The sequence below is a fragment of the Suricata suricatta genome, chromosome 9 (genome assembly GCF_006229205.1).
Source record: "Suricata suricatta isolate VVHF042 chromosome 9, meerkat_22Aug2017_6uvM2_HiC, whole genome shotgun sequence".
Taxonomy (NCBI): domain Eukaryota; kingdom Metazoa; phylum Chordata; class Mammalia; order Carnivora; family Herpestidae; genus Suricata; species Suricata suricatta.
This window is the reverse complement of record NC_043708.1, coordinates 15,791,581-15,814,761: the sequence shown is the minus strand read 5'-3', so window position 1 is coordinate 15,814,761 and position 23,181 is coordinate 15,791,581. Positions and strand designations below refer to the sequence as shown.

The 23,181-nt window shown below is 37.0% G+C and overlaps 1 long non-coding RNA gene and 1 pseudogene across 1 annotated transcript; both read right to left on the bottom strand.

Annotated features, from left to right (window-relative positions):
• Positions 1-4,510: 4,510 nt before the first annotated feature.
• LOC115302161 lies at positions 4,511-6,183 on the bottom strand (annotated as a pseudogene).
• A 585-nt stretch (positions 6,184-6,768) lies between these two features.
• On the bottom strand, positions 6,769-16,473 carry LOC115300875. The gene is made up of 2 exons (XR_003912898.1): positions 16,330-16,473; positions 6,769-6,994 (listed from the first exon to the last, which is right to left on the bottom strand). It is a non-coding gene; the product is annotated as an uncharacterized LOC115300875 (long non-coding RNA).
• Between the last annotated feature and the right edge of the window lie 6,708 nt (positions 16,474-23,181).

Sequence of the window (23,181 nt, the reverse complement as noted above, 5' to 3'; positions counted from 1 at the left end):
AAATATCACATGAAGAGTCATTCAAAGAAAATGTAGTCAGATGAAAGAAAAAAAGTATTACAGAAGTTAATTTCTGTAAATAGAATGTAACTTTTTAATAAATTTTATATGTGTGTATAATATGTCAATTAAAATTGTAATTTGCTGTGATTTCTTTTCAAATTTGAAATATTTACTTATGGACATGAATTTTTATTTTTTTTAAATGGTATCCCTCCTTATATAAATATCAGGGCCTACACAAATTGGAGTCACTGTTGGTACTCTTGGCCTCTAACTGATTTTTCTTCCCATATTCACTGCTTTCAATACAATCTCTGTGTGCCACTGACAATCCCTATAAAATCCAGTGCTCTCTTGCCTCATGTATGTGATACATATTATAGAGAGTTCAGGAAATATATCTGTAATGAAGGAATGAATGACTTATTTAAGCAAACTATACATTTTTCAAATATAGACTTTTCTCCCTCCCCTATTAGACCACTTGCCTGTTAAAGGGTTATGCAACAAAATACACATTATATATAGTAGGTCCTTGATAAGCTTTGATGGATTAGTGAATCAATCAATTGATTAACAAATCTATTTATTATGGCTTTATCTCTGTTTCCTGGTTGCTTCATTTGCTTCATTTCCTTGTTACTTACATACATATTATAATTTTTCTATCTAGGATACTTGTAGACATTTTCTCCCTCACTATTACTGTTCTTACTATTAATGAAATTATACATTTTATATGCCATCTCTAAATCACAACCTGTTCCTAATTAAACAAGAGACAGAACTAAAGTTAAGAGGTATTTTCTTTGTATATTTTTTCATTATAACAAAGAAAGTGGATTTGTCTTTCCTTCCCTTTACAAGTGACAACTTTATTCACATACAAGAAATAATAAAATTATGTAAGACCTGAGAGATATTTGTCTTCTTGAAGTTAGAAAGGTAAAAAGGAGTTTAAAACTATTATTCAGACCTCCTTGGTGCAGGAGAATAAGAAAGCAGACAGGCAGTAATGATGAGACAGCTGATTCTAGGCTGTATAAAGGTTCTGATGTCAGTAGGTAGATTTAATAGCTCTTGTATGTTGAAAGAATAAAAAGAAATTGAATTCTGTTTTTAGAAAATTTTGTTTCTCGGGATGGCTTTTCTTTCATGAAATCACTAATAGGCACAGTATGGTGCCTAGAGTCAAAGAAGAAAAAGAATAATAGTAATAATAAAAATGAGGAACTCTATGCATTTCCTTGGCCCTGACTGGACTTTCTCTTTCCAAATAATCTAACACAGGATCAAGACTACAGGTGGAATAAAGAGAATAAACCTTTTCTGGAGAAGAGCTCATTTCAAAATATTTCTTTGGTTATATTCACATAGTTAAATTCAGCTGTTTATTTCTCTTTTTTAAAAAACATTCATGTTTATCTTTGAGAGAGAGACAGAGCATGATTGGGGGAGGGGCGGAGAGAGAGATTGGGAGACAAAGAATCAGAAGCAGGCATCAGGCTCTGAGCTGTCAGCCCAGACCTCAATGTGGGGCTCGAACTTGGGAATCAGGAGATCATGATCTAGGCTGAAGTTGGATGCTCAACTAACTGAACCATGCAGGCACCCCTGTTTATTTCTCGTTTAAGAATTTTTTCTCATTAAATGTTTTTGAAAGTAGTGCCTTAAATAGACTGGCTTTTAAGGTTTCACTCCAGTGAATTGTCCCTCCAGCACATATTCATATACAACATGAGCACATTACAGAGTCAGGTTGTTGATATGACAAAAAGAAGGAAAGTGCTGAGAGCCTGGGTGAAAATAGCTCAAAATGGAAACTCCACTGCCATCATCCAATAAACAAAACACTGAGTGTTCTGGAAAATAGAACAGAATCCATGTATTTTTCTTGGATCCATGAATTAATATGATCCAAGATTTTCCCTCTTCCTCCATCCTCCTTCTCATTTTTCATATGCTGGCTCTTTTCCTTCTTGGAGGGATCTATAGGGTCATTTTAAAAAAATTCAAGGAGTCCAATGTCATTTTTATTACTTATAAATATTGAGCTTAAAGATGAGGCTGAATATTTCACTTTTCAAAAGTGCTTTTGATATTAGACAATGAGCATATTAGAAAGATCTGAAATTAGGAACTGCCAAGATTATTACTCTTCTCCAGTCTGTTTATTTGAATGGAAAAGCTTGTTATCATTAAGAGTTTTACAACTGAAATGATGTATGTGAATATAAGCTAATTAAAGTCTACAAATATGCAAACATATTACTGTCAACGAGTTCAAGTCTTACAAAAATAATGTGAGAAAGCATTATCATTATTCCCATTTTGCCCATGAAAACAAATTACCGGTGCACTCTTCCTAAGCTGTTACATTATGAAATTAGAACTGGAATTCAAAGCCTCTTTCTTATATGCCAACCCATATCAGTTACCAACTGGCAACAAGTTCAAAGACAAGAGGCATTTTCCATGATAATGAGATCAATATATTAATATAGCATTTCCTATGTCTTTTTCTGCCTAAGAGATGATCTTTCCAATTCCACCACCATTATACTTTTTATTGTTGCTTTGCCTTGTTTACTATAGTAATGTACATATTTTTAAGTCATTCCTGGTTGGGAATATTTCTTTCAAGAGAGATGTCATTGATTTTTTTTTCCCTATAAGAGTAATGTCCTTTCATCTTGGCATTCTTTCTTCTCTTAATAACAATAACCTGGGGAGTTGATAAAACAGTGAAAAATATTTGCTCTTGTCCTTTTTCTTATTTCCAATCGTTGTAACATATACTTGACAAACAGCAGCCTTCTGTTTAGTTAAGAGAGAGAGAGAGAGAGAGAGAGGGAGAGAAGGAAAAGACAGGGACAATTTGAGTACATTGTTCACCTTTTAGTTTTTGCTATTTGATGATGGGGGCTATCAAAAGGGTCCTGGTTTCCATGAAAGTGTCTTCCTGTTGCTGTTGGGACAGCATGCTTCATACTGGGAACTAATAAAGGCTTTTGGAGTTTGGGAAGGTAGAAAAAGGGACACTTCAAGTTTTTGAAAGACAAAATTGTCTTGTATCCCTTCCCTTTTCTTACAGATATGATTTTATTCATGATATATTAACAAACTCCTTTGGCCTTAAACATAATCATACCCAACGATGCAATATATCAAGCTCATTCTGAGACAGATGAAACTCAGATAGAAACAGCTGTGGAACAAACAAGAGCCCCAACAAGAGCACAACTCTATAATTTGAAAAAAAAAAGATAGAAGAGTTAGAAAAAGTATTTGACTTCCAGATTCTGTATATGTGTGGTTAGTAGTCATGGGGGAGGCTGACTGAAGCCTAAATGTGTTTCAGTCACCTAAATTTATGGAGAAAAAAAATTTAAGTAGGTTTTGAGGAGTAGGTATCCTCAAATCTCTTTGTCTCTCCCATGTACTTGCACAGTACTGATAACAAAAGTAGTATGGCCGTATGTACTGATAAAACAAATAGTTTTTAATTTATACAGATAGTTCATATACACTTGTGCACCATAGCTGTTCAGAATTGGCAACAGCACAAATATGCCTAAGATTTTGATATGCTTATGCAAAAAGAGACTTCTCAGGAAGAATCAATTTAATAATTGTAGATATGACTATTAATGTAGACTATGCAATGCAATAACACATAACCATATCATAAAGTGATCATCGTGATTTTTTTTACTCAAATGAAGTAGCTAACAGAAAGCAAAATATATTAAATATTTGTTCCCTAAAAATGAAACTTCTACTGCACTTTTTTCCCTCAATTTTTAGCTATTACTGGAAATTTAGCGATTTTGAAAAAATGACAAAAGAAGTGATGGGTGGTAGTGGGAAAGAGATTTTCTCAGTTTCCCAAGCTGTGAATCAGAATAACAAATCATCCAAAGAAAGAATATATCAATTGTTTCATCTCTTCCATTCCATACATACTAATTTTTTGCAAGTGAAATCACGGGAAGAAAGAAGGAAGGAAGGAAAGAAGAAAGGAAGGAAGGAAAGAAGAAAGGAAGGAAGGAAGAAAGGAAGGAAGGAAGGAAGAAAGGAAGGAAGGAAAGAAGGAAAGAAAGAGGGAGGAAGAGAGGGAGAGGGAAAGAAAGAGAGAGACAAAGAAAGAGAATGGAAGGAAGGAAGGAAGGAAGGGAGGAAGGGACGAAGAAAAATGGTGCTTTCATAGAAGAATATCACTTACATGATAGACAAATGAGAAATAACTAGGTTGGTTGTTAGTGAGAAAGCTAACTTTCAGTGACTTATAAGCAACTCAATCTTTAAGAAAACTTCATACATTATTAAATTGTAATACTAAATACTTTCCAGCCTGTTTCATAAATGAATAGGTACATTAACTCAAATACTACTTGTCAAATTCTACTTGCCTGTCACCTGAAAGTTGTGTAAAGCATGGATGGAAGAATTGAGACCTTCTCTCTCTCTTTTTTTTTCATTTTAACAGTTTTTATTTCATGTCATATGTAAGATAACTTTATTCCTGCATTTTCTCCAGTGTTTCTTTCTTGTATTTGCCCTTTTCCTTTCCTACTTGGCAAGATTTGGCTTTGCGTTCGAGGATCTTTTTGCGTCTTTGTCCAGTTTTAGTCTAGTGATAACCACCTTGCTGGGGTGGATGCCCACGTGGACGGTGGTGCCGTTTGCCTTCTCTCGCTGTACCCATTCAGTGTAGATGACGTATTTCTTCCTGTAGACCTGGACTACTTTGCCAATTTGCCGACCTTTGTAGTGTCCCCGCACGACCTGTACTTCGTCGTCCTTCTGGATGGGCATAGATCAAACATTGTACTTCTGCCGCAGCTCTTTGGAAACAGGGGATAACATAACCTTCCTGCGAATGTGGGAAGGGGCATTGAAGTGCCTTTTGTGGTTCTTGCTCCGGTCAGAAGTCACAAACGGATTGAACTTCACGGTGGCCGCTCTGCAGCTCCAGTGATGGCGGAAAAAGGGAAGATGAGATCTCTTTTTAAACACAGGTATTGATTGAGTACCTACTATAGGCCACACATTATAACTGTGAATAAAACATTCAGTGACGTCAACAGCATAGGATTTCCACTCTAGTTATTTATTCTGAGACTGTGTCCTTCTGTTTATATTTGGCACTTTTTTCAGATGATTTTAACAGCACAGGTGTCAAAAACATTTAATTCAAAACCCTCTTGAAATGAGTTAATCAGGATATGAATTAAAATTAGGGTTAGATAAAAGTAAGCAATGTTAGGTCTTTCTAAGATCAAATGCCATAACATCAATAAAATAACACAAAATTCTGTATTTTTGTTCACACCATTGTCAAATGTAGTTTTGGTGGTAGTGTCCATCTTGTAACTCTACAGTCTGGAATATGTTGCTTTAAAAAATTACTTCAGTTGAGAAAGGACTATAAGATTATAACATAATGTTTTTAACAATGAGCTCAGGAAGTGGCTTGCATCCCCTCCATGTACATCCCTCTGTTAAAACCTGTGACCTGGTCCCCACCATATACCAAGGGAGACCACCAAAAGACTTTTGATGAAATAACAACAGCCTTTGTGACAGGGTGTCCTTCTGATCATTGAGTTTCCTTTTGCACCTTAGCTCCTCTGCCCAAAGTTCCATCCAGTCACTGTATCCAGCTCAAAGTCAGGTCTCTCTGGGTGAAACACAGTTTTCTCTATTGAATTCAGATATGGCTTTTCTTGATGCAGTAGCCTATCAACTGGTAAGACTGTACTTATAAAAACTAATAAGTTATCTCTACTTTATACACACACACACACACACACACACACACATCACAAAAGCACAGAGGGGTGGAGTAAGAAGAGGATACCTATAGTAAAATCTCAAATTCAAAAATAGAATTAAAGAGAGACACATAAAAAGATTTAGATCATGGTTATGTGAAAATCATGTAGAGCAGGAATAGGCATGCTTTCCTTCTAGAGCAGTGGGGGAAGCTTGACGGTTTGATTCTTGATATTTTTCCCTAATCAGTTATATGGGCATGTATTGAAATGCCATACTTCATAGTTGGTGCAAGTTAGGTTAGTTTCCAAATGGTAGGGTGCATCTTCCATATCCTTACAACCTCTTATTTTAATAAAGTAGGGGCATGAGTACTCACCCTCACAATCACCTGACCACCATCCTCATACAGGCTCACAGAACCATCTTATTTACAGCACATTAACCTCAGGGCAACATCTCTACAGGATTCTCTCCAACACGGGTTGTGACTCCCTGTCTCCAGGAGTTTTATTCCTAGGGGCCTATATTCCACTGCCTACATCTCCCCCTCAGTGTGGTGCCCTGCGACTGGGAACCTGAACTCAATGGTTGTAGTAACCACAAGAATGTCACAGAGATTTTGTACTGGATAGAGCGCAGTGGCCCTGTATTACATAGTGGGTGTCTAAAGTCAATGCCAAGGCAATCATCAGATATTGATGAAATTACTCTTGGAAAATCTCTTAGCAATTCTTAGTGGAGACGACTGTACAGGCTTTCAGATTAGTGACTCCAACGGAACAATTTTCCTTTAGGTTTGGATTGGACCATTGTTTCATTGGTTTCTCATCAGCTGTGTTAGATGGATTAAGATTAGGGTATGTGTTTAAAACAGAGTCTGCATCTTTAAACACTAGAGCCCTATCCGCCCAGTTAAGATTCTCTCCCTGTAAGAGTGGTGAGGAAACTCCATCTCACTCCAAGAGAGGGACCGCAGACAGAACGGCTTGCACAATTTAAGTTTTTATTTATTTTTCCTCTGTGCTTCTTTGGAAAGCATGTATAGTTGATTTTATGTAACCTAAGTGCACACAGAATGAGACTTCATACTGATTAGGCTGCCTGCTTCAGAACGATTGCTGTTGGGAGACAGTTTTGAGGCATGCCATCTTCCTGTGGATGCAAATACCTTTCCATATCGCAAGTTGTTTTGCAATTGCATTCAGACCCACTGCAAAATTTCAAGAAATACATTATATAAAGAATCAAGAAAAATGTATATAACATTATATATATATTTAATGCGCACACATATATTGCTTGCTATATTTAACCATAAGCACAATTGAATTGGAGAATGAGGATATAATGGTTCTATGGAGGAAAAGTGCTATATAAATCAGAGGCTATAAATGCACTACATATAAAAAGTCCTAGTGCAATTTTAAAATTTAATAACTTTGGATGAACCTATGACAGAAGCAAACGGCAAGTATCATGTGAAAGCATATTTCATAGACTCTAATGCGAATATTTAATGCCCTTTTATTTGGCGCTTACTGGGCTCTCAGAAAGTAATGCATTATTGGTCCATTAGATTTCCTAAAAGCAATGGTCAACATTAAACTTACCGTCCTGTAGTTTTGTAGCTTTGCATTTTTCCTGATCTTTGATGGTGACAATTTCTACCAGTGCCATCTTCCAGCATAATGTTGGCTTTGCTATTCTGTTCTGAATATTTGACGACTGTGGGCAATTTCACTTTCAGATCAATTTACATGTTGACCAGTTTCTTGTCATCTTGTTCACTTATTCCCAAAACAATGCATCTATTTGAACTTGAGTAAAATTTCACTTTGCTCATCAGAGGACATTATTTAACATGTGTTGAGTACCCACTGTGACTGAAAACTATACTAGATAATGATTTTTATTTGTGCTACCCTTTCTAAATTTTCATGAAGTTATTCTTGTCCTTGAAATTTAAGCAAAAATGATTACCATCTCTATTAACTCCTAACTTTCTCGTAATCCATCTGTTTTGGTCTTTTTGGTTTTTAGGCACTGTAATTCTACACTAACCAAACTAATTCCTATGACTGGGAAAAATCCCTATGGTACACTCCTTTTAGCCTTATATGTGAGGGTCAAGATTAAAATGGATTAAAAAGAAACAGCAGAAAAATATTTTCTTTCATTTTTCCATACACAAAAAAATAGAAACATTAATGAAAGCCTACTTTACAGAGGTGTGGGTAGCATTAAGAGAACAAACAAAAGATGGTAGACACCAAAAGATTAGTGACAGAAGGGAAGTAATCCCTACCCCAAAGTGGAAGGGATAATGGAAGGGAATAGAATTACCAGAGTCTAATGAGAAGAGGACACTGTAAGCTGCAGTCATGTAAAGCTATAGCTACTGCCAAAAATGTAATTTTCATGTAGAAAGGGAACAAGGAAGGTAAAATCCTCCTTTGTCTCGCCTGCCACTCTTACGTCTTGCTGGTGTTTTTCATGGGATGAACCCAAATAGAAACCTGCAAGCAAGGGCCCCTAGGGAATGCAATCTGTAGGGCTCATCCTCTTCCTCAATATTGAGCTGGCAGAGCGGCGAGGAGAAGACTCCAGCAGGACAATAGGGAGGATTACTTGGAAGTTACAGGGACCTCAGGGCTTATCTCTCCACTGACAGCTTCACACGGCCTGTCTCCTTTAGGACATCTTCCCCATGGTTTGCAATCATCTGGTACTCCTAGAATCTGAACGACACTGTGTTTTCTCAGACTCACACAATCACCACACGAGGGATATAAAAGTGGCTTATTTGTCAGTCTTGTTCAAATAAGAACATCCAAAGTGCTTTGCATAAAAGGTATTTGGTCAAGGAGCACTCTGCTCATTATCTTTTTCAGAAAAATATTTATAAAGGGGAACATTTCAGCCACTTCTTTGGTAGAAGTCTGTCTCCTCCTAGGCAACCTCAATGAGGCCATCAATCATAGCTATGTACTGCTATCTTGAGGAGTCTAGTCCCTTCAGATTTCAAGGTCCTTGCATTTTGAAAAGCTAGTTCCCATGACCGGTCAATGGTCAGTCATACCAATCCTTAAAGAAGACTGGCTATGCCACCCCCAGCAAGTACTCCCCACCCCCAGAATGAGCCATTCATCTTTGACCTTTTGACTCACATCTGGAAAGTCATGGTAGGTGCTGAACCAAGTGACTAATTCATCATATTAGCAGTCAAACAAACAAAAATACATGACCAAGATTGCACCCACAAGCCTTCTGGAACAGACTTTACTGGGGGTGCTGCTTAAAGACAAGCAGTCAGGTTTTCCACTGAAATCTGAGATGGCTTACAGAGATCTAACAGGGCCAGACACCTGACTCTAGTAAGGGAAACTGCCTTGTGTTGTATATTTAAAATGCATGATGAAAGGAAATAGCAGCTTTGCTCCTAGGGGGACTGCCACATGTCAAAACCTGCATCGCATTTCTATCTTATTCCAATTATGGCTGATAAAGCATCAGTCTCTACCTGGCATTATCAAAGGCCGGATACAACTGAACAACATACGAATCTACATATCCACCACTTCACAGCTGAACTCAGAGATAGCCACTTTCCAAAGGAGTATTCCAGGAAATCACACTCTATGAAGTCAGTCTTTGTAAAAGTAGCCCTTAACTCTTGTTTCTTTATGCTTGCTTGCTTGCTTTCTTGCTTTCTTTCTTCCTTCCTTCCTTTCTTCCTTCCTTTCAGAAGGAGAGGGATGTTTATGTTTAAAAGTTTAAGTTCCAACATTAAAAAAAAATTTTTAAAGGTGGGTGCACCTAGGTGGCTCAGTCAGTTAAGCATCCTACTTCACTTCAGGTCATGATCTCACAGTTAGTGAGTTTGAGCCCCACATCAGGCTTTGTGCTGATAGCACAGAGCCTGGAGCCTTCTTCAAGTTCTGTATTTCCCTCTCTGCCCTCCTCCACTTATACTCTGTCTCTCTCTCAAAAATAAATAAACATTAAAAAATTAGAAGTTTAATTTCCTTTTTTAAAAGTCTGTAATATTCATATTTAAACTGGTATTAATATCTCATTAAGTTTAATCATAAATATAGAAAACAATCATATTTATGCTATTATAAAACATTAACTAGTATCTAATACTATAGTAATTATATGAGCTTACAATAATCACATGAGCTTACTTATGTATCCCACAATGATTCATGTCTAAAGGATGGATTTTAGCTAATGGCTGAAACCCACATATATTAATTTAAAGCGCAATTTAGGTCAGCTAAGTCAATATTCTGTTGTTAGTTACTTACGATAATCATTTCCTGTCAGTAAGGAGGTGGTTGAATCTCACCACTGTGTATGTTTTATAGTTGTATTCCATATTTTTATAATTTGCTGCCAGTCAAAAGGATAAGCATCTTATAAGAAATTACCCCTTATAATAGGATTACAGTTAGGACTTATGTCCTATAATAGTGTTACCTATTTAGGGATACGTCTTATGTGCACTTGGTGATGATTGAGAAAATACCTGAACTTTTCCTTGTATCATTCCATGTGGTTATACCCATTCATTTCAGGATGGCTTCATGGTCCATAAAATTTTAAGGTAAACCCTAAAGATTTAATATTTAAGTAGAGTGCATTCTCAAACCTCTGTTCTCATTCTTCCATTTGACAAGTTTTTATTGAGCTGGTGTGAATAACTGTCAGTTTCCCTGGAACTCAGAAGTCTCCTGGGATATACACCTTTTAGTTGCCAACAAGTCCTAAGCAAAGTTGGAGGAATTGGTCATCTTATGAATCTATTATGTATCAATCATAAGAAAATTCTTATTCCTTGGGCAAGAGATATGAATAGACACTTTCCCAAAGAAGACATCCAGATGGCTAACAGACAAATAAAAAGATGCTCAACATCACTCATCATCATAGAAATACAGATCAAAACCACAATGAGATACCACCTCACGCCTGTCAAAATGACTAAAATGAAGAACTCAGGAAACAACAGATGTTGGTAAGAGTGTAGAGAAAAGGGAACACTTTTGTACTGTTGGTGGAGTGTAAACTGGTGTAGGCACTCTGGAAAACAGTATGGAGGCTCCTAAAAAGATTAAAAATAGAACTACCCCACAACTCAGCAATTGCACTATTAGGTGTTTATTCAAAGGATACAAGAATGCTAATTTGAAGGGACATGTGCTCTCTAATTTTTATAGCAACATTATCAATAATAGCTGAATTATAGAAAGAGCCCAAATGTCCATAGACTGATGAATGTATAAAGTAAAGAAGATGTAGTATGTGTATATATGTATAATGGAATATTACTCGGCAATAAAAAATAAAATCTTGCCATTTGCAACAACATGGATAGAACTAGAGTGTATTTGGCTACACACAATAAGTCAGTCAAAGAAATGTAAATACAAAGCAGAGATATCACTCATGTGGAATTTAAGAAACAAAACAGATGAACATAAAGTAAGGCAAGGAAAATTAAGATAAAAATAGAAAGGGAGGCAAATCATATGAGGCTGTTAAGTATAGAGAACAAACTCAGGGTTGCTGGAGGAGAGGGGAGTGGGGATAAGCCTAAATAGGAGGTGGGTATTAAGGATGACACTTGTTGGGATGAGTACTGGGTATGATATGTAAGTCATGAATCACTGGGTTCTACTCCTGAAATCAATACTACACTGTACGTTAACTAACTTGAATATAAATTAATACTTTTTAAAAAAGAAAAGTCTTAACTTATGCAGCCATGTGCTAATGGATAGAGACAATGATATATTGGATTATGATAAGCCCTAACTAATAAAGTAATAGATACAAAAAAGGCTTCTATTTTGGTTAGGGTGGCCAGAAGATTCGTTGAAAAGGAAGACTTTAAGTAAAAGCATTAAGGAAGTGAGTTGGCATACATGGGACCATTTGGGGAAGACATAGGAAGTCAAAGAAACCAGAAGTTAGAGTACCTGAGATGAAAGTGTGTCTGCATTGTTCTAGCAACATGAAAGGAGGTAATCTGGAATGACTTGAGTGACTGAGAAGAGATCACCTGGAGGGGAGGGGAGAAAAGTAATGTGGCCAGAAGACATTCAGGCAAATGGACCATTGCAAGGACTTGGACTTTGGAAACATTTGAGCAGAGAGAGAATATGCTATCACTTAACATTTAAGAATCGTTGTGCTTCTCTGGGGCACCTGGGTGCCTCGATCGGCTAAGCGTCCCTTTGGCTGGAGTCATGATCTTACAGTTCTTGAGTTCAAGCCCCGCATCAGGATCTGTGTTCACAGCTCAGAACCTGGAGGCTGCTTCAGATTCCGTGTTCCATCTCTTTCTGCCCCATTCCACTCGCACTCTATTCCTTTCTCTCTCCCTCAAAATAAACATTACAATTTTTTTAAAAAAAAAGAAACATTGTGCTGTTCTGTTGACAATAGACAATAAAAAATGGGCAAGAATTGAGAATGGGAATCAGTTTGGAGACTCCTATAATAAGACCCATGAAAGGTAATAATGACTTAAGTCAGAGAAATAAATGTAGAAGTAATTGGAACTGCTCAGATCCTGGACATATTCTGAAGATAGAGTGACTGCATTTCCTAAGGGATTGGATAAGATATATAGAGGTAATAGAAGAATCAGAGATGAGTCTAATACTTTGACCTAAGCAACTAAAATAATTGAGTTGCTATTGTAATTGGAAAACTGAGATGAGTAGGACTACAAGGAGGGGGGACATCAGAAGTTCAATTTGGTGCATATTATACTGGAAATGTCTATTAGGCCTCCCAGAGGACTTGTTGAATAGGCAGGTGGCTATGCAAGTCTGAGTTCAAGGGAAAGGGATGAGTTAGTGTTTAAAGCCATGAGAGGGGCATCTGGGTGGCTCAGTTGGTTGAGCATCTGGCTTTGGCTCAGGTCATGATCTCACAGTTAATGGGTTTGAGCCCCTAATCAGGCTCTGTGTCAGCACAGAGCTGGAGCCTGTTTCCAATTCCGTGTGTCTTTCTCCCTCTGAACTTCCCTTGCTCATGATCTGTCTCCCTCTCTCAAAAATAAATAAATATATTTTTTTAAAAAAGCCATAAGGCCAAGTGAGTGAAGTTATAAAAGAAAAGAGATACAAGGACTGATCTCTGGGCCACTCCCAAATTTAGAGGTCTAGAAGCAAAAGAAGAAGAAAAGCAGCAGAGAAGAAAATGGAAAATAGGAGCATATGGTGTCCTGCAGTGAAGGAAGGAGTTCATGGAAGAGAGAGCCATCAGTTTCACTGCGAACTGCAGGCCGGTGGAGCAAGGGAGGGACACGAGGGGCTTAACAATTAGGTCAGGACACTGATGGGGCAGTGAGGTCAGTGGAGACTTGGAAAGAGGAGTTTCGGTGAAAAAGCCTGATTGAAGTGGATTCGGGAGGGAATGGCAGGAGATATATTGGAAATCGTGAGCATATATGACACTCGTAGGAGTCTTGCTAAAAATGGAGAGAGATGATGGGGCCAGAAAGGTGATGCAGAAGCAGGTGAAGACAAGTTTTAAGGGAGTTTTTAAGACTGGGAGAAAAAAATAGCATGTGTGTATGTGTGCTGCCAAGGAAGATGCAGAAAAGAAGAGAAAGGTTGATGGAGAGGCAGAGAGCAGGGAGAGGTTCTTAAGTGAAGTCCTTAAGTAGGAGAGAGAGCTCAGGGGATGGAGCAGCTTGACACTTGATGTTCTTAGGAGCAAATAATAGAACCTACTTAGTTCCTGGGAAAAGGATTTACAAGAGGTATATAAAGCCCTCATAAGAATCTCTAAACAGGACCACCCCATTAGAGCCCTGCCTTCTGCTGTCACCCCAGCACCAGCACCTACATGTGATGGCCAGCACCGTGGCCGCTGTGACCCAGACAAAGCTGTCTGCTTCTGTCACTGCTTTTGGAGACTTCACTGCTCGAAGCACAGGCTGGCTGGTCGAGCTCATGTCCCATGCAGGTGCAAAGAGCCAGAGAGGACATGGGAGCCGAATGTCTGGCTTCTGATTTGGAGAGGAGTGGATTACTTTTATGTGAGGGATTTTTCAAAATGAGGAAGGATGCGGAAAGATATCAAGTGGTCCAAAAGGCATGAAAAATATCTCTGCTTGCACGGTTCCATATTGCAACATTTAAAATTTTCTTGAAATTTTGAAGAAAACAAAAATAATTCAATGTATTCTTACAGGGGTCCCTGGGTGTCTCAGTCAGTTAAACATCTGACTCTTGTTTTTGGCTCAGATCATGATCTCTTGGTTGATGAGATCAATCCCATGTTGGGCTTCACACTTAGCTTAGAGCCTGCTTGGGATTCTCTCTCTCCCTCTCTCTCTGTCCCTCCCCAACTCATGCTCACTTTTTCTCTGTCTCTCTCCCTCAAAATAAACAATAAACATTAAAACATAAAAGGTATCCCTCCATAAAATATATTCATTAAAAATGTATTGGCCAATGTTAAAAAACTTCATTTTGTTTTTTTGGTCACCGATTTGTCCCTCCCTCCCCTCACTTTACATGTGTATATGTGGAACTATAATATATATGCATGTAAGAGAGATTATATATATTTATATCTCTATATTTACATATACACATGCATGTACTCACACACAAATTTTCTTATCTTCCTAAGACTTGAAATGGAATCAGCATTCACATATGAATAAAAAATAACTTAGTGAAGTTTTATTCTGTCATTCTACATTAACGGACTCAGACAATTTTGGTTCAAAGTAAGCACATTATGTCAAACACATTTCCAGATTCAGTGTTTGTGCTGTTTGCTTACTTTAGCTCTGAATGATGATTCCTATTTCTAAAGCAATTGAAAGAATTTGTAGTCATAGGACATGGTTTGTACAAACAAATATATATTAAAGAGATCTTTTTAAACCTATATGCAACCTAAGCAATATCAAATAGCTCATTATTTTACCCAGTAATCCCTTAACATAAAATTCCTTATTTAAACTTATTTCTATTTAGTCTCCATACCAGCAACTGAATTAATATATTTGCATAATAGAATGTCTCTCTTTGGGATAATAAAACCTTATGTTTTATGCATTCAAAACTTTTAAGGAGTCATACCTTATTTTTTTCCTCCTAACCCAAAATAAAACTCAAATTAGAATAAAAGTATACTTTTAGTAGAATATTTAGCATGATTTAAGCAGGGAACTTATCAGATTCTTAAACAGAACTTTGAAGAATCAATATAACATTTTGCATTCCAACTTTATTGTTAATGACTTTTCTTTTGTAGACAAATTCAACTCAGCACCTTCATTTAACTCCAATATTTCTATGCAGAAACACTTTGGTCATGTATCATCGAAGGAGTCATGTGAGCTTTCTTAACCCCCAACCCCATTCCCTGCACACATTTTGTGGAGCAATTTGAAGAGGCTTTTGCTACTCTGGTCACTGGTCTCCACTGAGGAAATTTCTGTGCCCAAAGGCAAACCAACATTCACTGTGCCCCTGACTTCTAGAGTCTATAGCAATGGTTACACCCTAAGCACCAACTGTGAAATACTCTGGGAAAAAGTCTAGAGTAACAGAGACTAATTATTACTTCCAAAATTAACTACAGGAGATAAATCTCAGTAGACCAAGCACCTAGGTAAAAATAGGCCTAGACTGGATAAGTGAATAAAAAATATAGGGATTGAAATATGATAAGTTTATTAGCATCAGTTGATGGACAAAGGAAATTAGGAATGATTAACAAGGCCAGTGACCACTCAGAACTCTGAAAACTTCAGAGTCTACAAAACTATGGAGATATGTTTGCCAGAAATTTCTGTTTCTTAACATGCACACACATGCATGAATGTCTTTAAAGATGTTTAAAAGATCTGAACATCCAATGGTTAAGGTTGGCTACTTGATGTAAGTATTAAATTATTCTTAACATATTGCTTTTGTTTGTTTGCTTCTGTTTCCTATTCTTGCCACATTTATTCATAATAAATTTCAAATAACTGTTAAGAACTTTGCAGTCTTAGGAATGCCACAATGAAAACAGACAAACAAACAAAACTGAAACCTTTAAATTCAGAAGTTCTAGGTATGAATCTTGACTTTGCCAGTTCTTATTTGGGCAAAGTACGTAATTTCTCTGTGTCTGAGATTCCTCATCTGAAGCATTAGGAATAATGACCCCTCACACCCAAAGAGTGGGCAGAAGATGAAATCCAGTCATGCATGTAAGAAAGATAGCTGGAAAGTAATAGGGGAAAAATAAAAAGTTACTTATCTTTCTTTTAATATGTCCTCTGGATATGAAAATTGTGGGGAGGATATGGGACATGTAAAGAAAGCATTTAATTAAACTATGACAACTTCTAATATGGAAGTATGATATGGAAGAGAAAAAAAGTGCACAAAATTTAGAATGACCATTTTCCCTGGGTAGAATCTATTTATCTGATTTTTTAGATATAATAAAAGTTCATCTAGAAGTTGAAGCTTAGTTGGGATTTCTCATCTTTAGGAATAATAATAAAAATCTCACCTTATTTGTTAGATGATGGCTGGCAATCTGTGAAAGAACAGTTTGGGGAGAAAAGCCATGTTAACAGGTTGGTTACTGAAAAGAATAAACATGCGTGTCATGCAGCTCTGTACTTCCAGCATCTTGCATGATACCCAGTGGCTGGTAAGCATGAGGCAGCAAATTTAGAAGAATGGAATGAGATCATTGTGAGGTCATCCTTATTCTGCATCTGTCATTCACTAAGCCGTTCAAAGGAGGTTAAAGAGAATTAGCCAAGCATGATTCATTCCCAAAATATTATCATATAATTTTGAAATACAATAATAGGTCAATTATAATTATCACAATGTTACTGGTCACAGGAAGGACCATGACCACTCTATCCTTCACTGACACGCACACACCTGCACACAAACCTACACAAGTAATCTAGAGTTGGTAGTGGGTCCAGAATAATGTGTTCAAAATACAACCTCAATTGAATAGAGCACAGGGAAAGGACAGACTTTGGGCTCCAGGGCATTTATTTGTTCCGTACAAAGCATAATGCACGTACAAGTGAATCGCTAGAATTCTCTGTTAGTTTCTGAGTAATCAGTGCATCTTATATTTATGAATAAACACCAAGAGTACACTTATTTTGACGAGAACTGAGTAATATATGGAGCTGTTGAATCCCTATAGTGTACAACCCAAACTAACATAACACTGTATGTTTTCTATCCTGGAATGAAAATTTTCTAAATAAATAAGTGGGGCACCTGCGTGGCTCAGTTGGTTGAGCATCCAACTTCGGCTCAGGTCATGATCTCACAGGTTCCTGTGTTTGAAACCCACATCAGACTCATTGCTATCAGTACAGAGTCCACTTCAGATGCTCTGCTCCCCTTTCTCTCTGCCCCTTCCCTATTCATGCTCTCTAAAAAATAAAAATTGTAAAGTAAGTAAATAAAAAGCAAGACACTATAACTGAATCTAGGTATGTTTGAATGATGGTCTCTTGGCTCAGTCAGGCCTACAAAATTTGATCCTGAAATAAGATAAGAAAAAAATATAGTAGTTTAAGGACACAAAGAGCCTGATTCTGGATGAAAACCTGGACTAAGAGCTCACATTGCTAGTTTTCAGATCATGTTTTCTTTTAGTTTATACCACAACGAGAATGTGGCAGTGTTGTTTGCAACAGCATTTTATTCTCTGTGATAGAATTCATATAGAAGTAATAAAGGGCTATAGGGTACATAATTAATCCATAAATGACAGTGTAATCTCTTTGATAAAAGAAACCAATCTAAGAATAGAAGAAGATTATTAACTTAGGAAAAGAGGGTCAAGAGCTACTTTAGAAAAAGTGTTACAGGGACTCCTGGGTGGCTCAGTCAGTTAAACCTCTGACTTTTGCTCAGGTCATGATCTCACAGTATGTGAGTTTGAGCCCAGCATCAGGCTCTGTGCTAACAGCTAACAGCTCAGAGCCTAAAGCCTGCTTCAGATTCTGTGTCACCTTCTCTCTCTGCCCCTCCCTCACTCATGCTCTGTCACTGTCTCAAAAATAAAAATCCAAAAAAAAAAGTTACATAATTAGTCATGGGTTTCCAGAGTCTTTTGAAGTAAATAAATTTTTTTAAAAAAGGAGTCCACTCCAAATAAGAAACATTTTTGAATATGCCAGTCTGTTTCCAAGACCTAGGTTGTCCAACAGACTTACTGTAATGCTAGCCAAGCTCTATGTCTATGCTATTCAATACAATAGGCAACTAATTACATATAACTATTGAACACTTCATATGTGGTTAGTGTGATGGAGGAACTGAATATTAATTTTATTTAATTTTAGTTGACTTAAACCTAAATAGCTACATGTGTCTGGTGGCTACCACGCTGAACAGCACAATTCAAGACCTTAAAAAGAGCAAGCAAAGTTCAGGCTTAATCATTTTGATTGTAGTCCTGCCAGTCTTGTTTTTTCTCACTGAGAAATGAGAAACCACAAATAAAAAAAGATCTGTTGCCCTTAGGAACCCAGTCCTAGAGCAGATCTATAGCTGCCCTGTAGGTCGTAAGGACCTAGATCTCAATATTAATTGGCCAAATGGGAAAAAAAAATATTATCCCTTGGTCCTAAATTAAAGATAATCATCTCAAGTTTAAATTTTTAAGGTTTTTTATGGGGAAAGTTAGATACAGAGTTCAGTGACAGTCAGAGAATAGAGAACTGGTGGGAGAGAGGGTAAGTATAAAGGGAATGCTAAGTGTTATGTGGGGATAATTATTTGTCAGTTTCCTATTTATCTAAGGGTTTGTATCTTTTATCCTTACTCTGGCTTTCTGATGAATCTCATAATTTGAGTTTTAACAAACAACATATGGCCAACATGCTGCAATACACTTCACAAGCAATAAATGGCCATTTTCTTTGCCTCTTGAAGCAGATAATATCCACATGGAGATTCCATGGGGTTCTTCTCCACGGTGTTTAGGTTGTGGCTTTATTGCTGTTTTCATTATTACAAATGATAAACTTGTACATTTAACTTTAATTTTATTTTTTTCACAGAACCATGCTGTAGCCACATTCACCCTGTTTACTTTTTTAAAATATTTTTGTATTTTTCAAAAACTCTCATATAAATGGAGCTTGAATTAAATTAGGAAGTATTGATAAAGTTAAAGAGAGAGAAATTAAAAACTTAAAACATCTAAAGTATAAGCTCTCAACTTATAAGTTGAGATTCCATATCAACTTATATATAGTTAACATTTTACCTAATGCGTATATTTTGAATGAAGTGAATTGTTTTAGTTTTTGGTACATCTTATTTCAACAAGCTCTTAAAAGCTTTGGAGTTGTTTCTACCCATTTATTCCATGGCCTAGGAAGTAGGGTAGAGAGAAGCATGCTGATATTCAATAGAATATCTCTGCAGACCCAGAAGACACCCACAGGCTTTCATATGGCCCTGCCACTCAAGGTTTAATGGCATGAAGTTCAGGAGTTGGTACAGTCCATTCATCCTGAAACTCTGGTTGGTCGCTGCCTGTACCAAAATATTCTGCTCTTCCTTTCAATCACTTCCAATTTGCATAGAAAAAGAGATCAGGAATGACTTTCCATGCCTTCTCTGAAGAAAAAAAGGTGCTGGAGAAAAACATGAGTCAGCATGCACCAAACACCACACACACCCACAGTCAATTCCTGGTTGATTCATGAAAGGGCATTGTCTGTGTAATTCAAAGGGGAGTCTGGGGTACTCAGAAGTCATGTCAGGTTAATATCCAGTGCTCTTTCAAGAGGCTATCGACCAGCACCAGGCCATTAATCACTAACCAACCAATAAGGATTCTGAAAAGATGCCTAGAACCAGCAAATGCAGTTACTTCAAGTAAAATGCACAGTAGTGCCATGCAGAGTATGATTCCAGTAGCAGCAGCAAATTTCAATACAGCGCACTGTCCCTAGAGGATAGGACAGTCACACCATGATGTGTTTAACGGGGTCAGTGGGTTAAATTGTCAACTCCTCCTAGTTTCTTCCTAGTTTCTCTTTAGATTTATAATAGATACCATCATCGTTCCTTTTATAGATGTCCATTGGGAGTTCAAGATTGATGCCATCCATCTCAATGCATTCTTGTAAGAGGAATTTGGAAATTGTCTTCTATATTTCAAAGGATCCAAAATTTGTGAAGATTTTCCTCTATGTTACAATAGGAACTAAAGCAATGTCATATAGACCAGTCTCTTGGAATTATGGACAACCTGATGCATTTGCCTTAATAAGTCAATGGAGTCTGATATTGAAAGATAAGGATCACAATAATGAAGTAAAAGTCTCAAGATGTTAGCAATAACTAGGTTTATAAAACTAGATATTTTGGCATCCAGTCTTCATGCTTCCAAATGAAATTAATAAGGAAAACGGAATTGGGAAATTAATCCTTTATTTGGCATTTCCATTATATTACAGGAAAGCAGTGAAGTATTGCAGTTAATAGCACTCTAGAGTCAGACTACTCAGTTTCAACATGCAGGCTTAACCATGTACTAACCTTATAGGGCCCTGGCATGATTTAATTTGTAGAAGCCCTGTAAAAAAAATCTTACTTCATAGGATTAATGCAGTTATTAAATCAGTTAATACATGTAAATACTTAATGACTGGCAATATATAAAAACATTTAGCAAAATATTTATTATTAATATTATAAACACATAGCTATATGAAGTCAAATTAATTCTAATTAGCACTGGTCCCAGAGCCTAATAAAGATGTGTAGAAAAAAGTATGATTAACCAATTCCTTGATCACTGAATACTTTTGAATTTTTCATTTATATAGGTCATTTATACCTTCTAGAAACCATTTCAGAAAATGGCACATTTCTTTTACCTTGTCTCTCATTTGATTCTCCAAAGATCTTAAAATTGATGGAGTTTTCATTAATAATTGGTCTTACTGCAGCTATTTAGCCTCATTCAATAACTTGGATTTCATATTTGTGTAGAACAAAAAACTAAGTATTGGAATGCTCTGTATTGAATTCAAATGTCCTTTTTGTCTGTTTGTTTGATTTGCTTTTCTCCCCAGCAATTATACAAGAACGGATATGTTTCTTAAATTGATTTACTAAAGAGTGGCTTTTGAAAGAAGACTTTCAACATCAGATGAACACAGACATGAAAATAGCAAAAAAAAAATAAATTATATATATATTACACATATATATTAATTGTCTTTTTACAGCACTCAAGAAACACCAGATTGGAGAAATGCTGGTGGTGAAGCAGGAGGCGTCATAGAAGCAGTCAATGAATACACCATAGAGTTTCAGTCTAGAAAAGTTATTTTAAAGACTTTGTAGAAGAAAACTCGTTTGCAAAAAAAAAAAAAATCAAGAAAATTTCATAGCTTTTATTTTGTGTCCTGTTATTGGAATACAAATGAGATCAATGTTAGTATTCTTGCCTGAAATGGAAAACTTAAAATCAAACATCGTGACAATCTGCAGTCTTAGAGTGATGACTCTGAGTAAGTCTTACAGGCTGGGTAACTCGTGATCACAGAGCTTTCCTGAGGAGAGTACTCCGGAAAAGAGAAAAAGCCAATATGTTCATGGGACATTAAAATATTAATTAGCACTGTAACATCACTGAGACACGGCAGTGTTTCACAAATGGAGAAAGCAGAGACAGGAAGTATTAAATGATTTGCCTCAGGCCTCAAAGCTATTTTATCATTAGAAGTAGAACTAAATCATTTTGACTCTTATACACGAATACCTGTACATGGTTCCCTGTTTAGTTTTTGTCTTCCAAAATTCTGGAGATTCACCTTCATCATCTAAAGAGCTGAATTTGTAAATTCATCATCTGCTGTAGATTCCCTGCTTCACACATTTGTTGCTTTTTAATCATTCTGAACATGGTTTCTTTGTAATTATTATGTTTTTACTGACTGGATTCTTAAAAGATTAATTTTTTAAATTTTGCTTAAAATTCAAAAAGTTCTCCAGGCCATAGACTGATGAAGTTATTGTTGCATTAAGTTTGAGCTTTTTAATCTGCACATGAAAGCTTCATACCAGCTCAGGGGAAAAAAAGGTGTTTTCAAGATATATTTGAATGATGCTTCTCTTCCAAATATTTGCCTGATACATCATGATATTTATGATTATTTAATCCCTGTTCTTCCTCACTTTCTGAGGTAGTCCAAGTTTTCCCTTACTTTGATGATAACTATGTCTTCTTTTACTTCTGTCTTTCACTCTTGTGGGTAAAGATAATATGTCTGTCACTCTATTTTAACTTCCCTTTTACTCTTTTCTTAATTTTTAAAAAATGTACTAGCTAATTTCAACATCTTGTTTTCTCCTTAGAGTTTCTCCAATTTATGTGATTATATTCTTTCCCATCATTTTTTCAGGATATCAGGCATATCAATCTTCTCAAAGTTTCATCGGATTCCTGTAGCAAACCACTTACAGCGATGTGCTCTTCAGAGAGGCATTCTTTGGAAGAAACATCTGGAGAATACTTGTTTTCACGATGATTTCAAAGACCTAATGCAGCTCTTGTTTTCTGTATATTCATCTTTGAATGGCATGAGATCTATGCAGTATTTGATAGTATATGAGCAGATAGGATGTCCTTACTTCTCTTTACTGATTATGCGAAAATGAGAAGCTTCTCTTCCTAGACTTCATTTTCTAGGATAAGGCTCTTTTGCCTAATAATCACCAATTCACATTGGTCATCCTTTGGACCTTCTCCAGTTTGAATTTTCCAGTTCTCGACACAGCCTTTACGCAGGTGTAGGTTGTCTTAGCCGAAGCCACTGAGCCCCGTGTTGAGGTGCCAATTGCCTTAGCCGAAGCCAGGTCCCGGTGCGCTCCTCCCGGGAGTTCAGCGGTACCTGTCTCTTCTGACCGGCAGGGCGGAGAATCCTCATGGGTTCTTTTCCTGAGGGAGGGAGAGAAGGGGCAGGAAAGGGGGCGCAGAGAGTGAAGACACAACACACGGTTTCCGATCAAGCCTCTTCTTTATTCTTCTTCCTTCCTTCTTTCTTTTCCAGAAAACACCCTATCTTATATATGGTTTGGGGCGGGGAACCGCCCCAGGTCGGTTGCCAGGTAACAGAGTTAAATGAATATTAGGGAAAGGGGAAAAACCGGAAAAGAAACTCCAAACTCCAGACACAGCATCAAAGGGAAGCGCGCAGGCTAGCGTCTGCAGCTGGGGAGGGGAAGCTTAATGCTGCATACCCAAAATGTGGTTTGATCTTTTGTGCACCTTGTCCATTCTACGTCTGGCCCAGCATGACCAACGCCAAAATCTTGGACCAGGAAATGGCACTCACCAGCCTCCAGATGC